This window comes from Aythya marila (genome assembly GCF_965140915.1).
Source record: "Aythya marila genome assembly, chromosome: 8".
NCBI lineage: Eukaryota > Metazoa > Chordata > Aves > Anseriformes > Anatidae > Aythya > Aythya marila.
The window spans coordinates 9250083-9252231 of record NC_139049.1 but is presented as its reverse complement, the minus strand read 5'-3'; positions in this window follow the sequence as shown (position 1 = coordinate 9252231).

Genomic DNA, 2149 nt, shown 5'->3' with positions numbered 1-2149 from the left:
CTTCCTGAAATCAGAAGCACAAAACTAAATTAATGCCTTTCCCTAGCAGTTGGGGACACCTTTCCACTCTCCCCCCCTTGGTGCAGGTGCTTGGACATTGGGTGAATGCTAGAATGGACTTAGACTGCCCACTGCTGGTATGCTTGGCACAAACCTGTCAGCGGCAAAATACCTGCATGGGTGAACGTTTTATACTTTGATTCTGTCCGACTTTAGCTAAATGACCCTCCACAATTTCTGTGTGACAGGAAGAACAGAACGCAGTGTTTGTGTAGCTGCTCCCAGAAACGTGCACCTCTGTCAACTACTCACAGGCAGCAGCAGCAGCTGCAGCACCTGGCCCTAGCAGATCCAGGTACTTCCCCCTCTGGCCCCCTACCAGGGACCTGCTGCTCCTGCAAAGCGTGTCCCAGAGCAAACTGGGGAGGAATCCAAGGTAGGATTCCCTCCGTTGGTCTTCTGCATTGAGACAAAGATCAATGAAATTTGTGCCATTTGGTGCTCTGCAAGTTTCTGGTTCACTGGGGATGACTCGATGGGTTGTTTGTGCTAGGACAGACTCCTAAATCCTTCCATGAGTTCAGGATCTCAGAGTAACAGAGGCTAGAAGGGAGCCAGGAGCCATCTAGCCCAACACTCACACGAAGCAAGGATAGCTTTGACATTTTCTCTGCATCCTTTCTACAAATCAGATGGCATCAAGTTCCACTGAAAGGCAAATTAAACCAGGCTTGCTAGGGAGTGTCTAGAAGTTTTTTAACTTACATCAAGAAGGATTTCTTTCTACAGATACCAGAAAGACAGCTGTAACAGCACCACACCCAGCCTCACCAATTAGTCATGCCATCACCCCAGCTAATTAGCCCACTCAAAACTTTGCAAGACCACAGCTATGTTACATTTTATTTATTTATTTATTTATTTAAAGTGTCATTTCAAATGACATCACATCCTTCTTCTTTTTCAATGTTGGTCATTCAGGCTAGGGACAGGAGCTGTGTGCATCCGTCACCCGTGTCTCTGTTCCCAGAACTCACAGCTGCTAAGGCAGGAGGGGAAAAAACAAAATAACAACAAAGCAGGAGAAAAATCCCAGTCTCTCCTAAGAAAAGGGAAGGCATGGCACAGGGACTACCACCCCAGCCAGGACAGCAAGAAAGCAATGGCTCGTTGGGTGCCTGCCATGGGGTGGATACACACCATCGAGCACCACTTTTGTTTGGGTTGGTTTCCACCAGCGTGCCTTGAAGGCTCACTTCTCTACATGCACCTTGGTCTGCTGGCCTTGTCCCTGTGTCTCTTGATCAGGGAAGCTCTGGTGCTCATTTCTGGTGTGTCTACACATGCCCAACACAGTGTCCATACAAAGCCACTGAGTCCTTGCCGGTGGGGATGAGGAGAGAAATTTCCATTTTCTCCAAGAAACTAACTTTGGCTGGACTTACTTAGTATTCAGCCTTCTGTTATCTCTGCCGCATTCAGCTGCAATTAAACACGTTGACGGTTGAGCCTCGGTCAGTGGAGGACCATTTGTTTCATGTGACTAATGTTTGTCAGAAACTTCTGTCCAAGAGTTTAAATCCTGTGTGAGCCAGACTGCGTCAAGAAATACCATAGGACAGTCTCACATCTAGCACTCGTGATCTTACAGTGCACCAGCTGGTCTGCTGAAGTATTCAAGCAAGCGGTGAGCATCCTATCAGACTTAGAAAGATGGTGGTTAATGTAAACTACAGCTTCCCTGGAATGGTCTGGGCATAGGCAAGCCCAAAGTCACACGTTTTTCCTTGCTTGTACTGGCTTTTGTATCATTTTACAGCTTAAAATTCTAAAACGTGATCAACTCATATTTAGCTAGAGCAAGACCTGGCATGAGCTTAACTGTTCTCAAGTGATGATAAGCAGAAGGTTCAGATAAAGAAGCCACCTGAAAAGAAGCATGCTTTGCAGGAGCCTGAGTGAGACCTGAGACAGGCTCACCTGCGTGCAAGAGGTTTTCCTCCACTTTACTTTCTGTAGGCTCAAGCCTGGGGTTTTCCTTTGAAGTTTCTGCTCTGGCTCTGCCCCAAGGACTGGGCTGGGGTTCCTTGTTTTCAGCTCTACTCAGATAACCATCACAGTCCATCTGGCTAAATGAATACCGAATGGC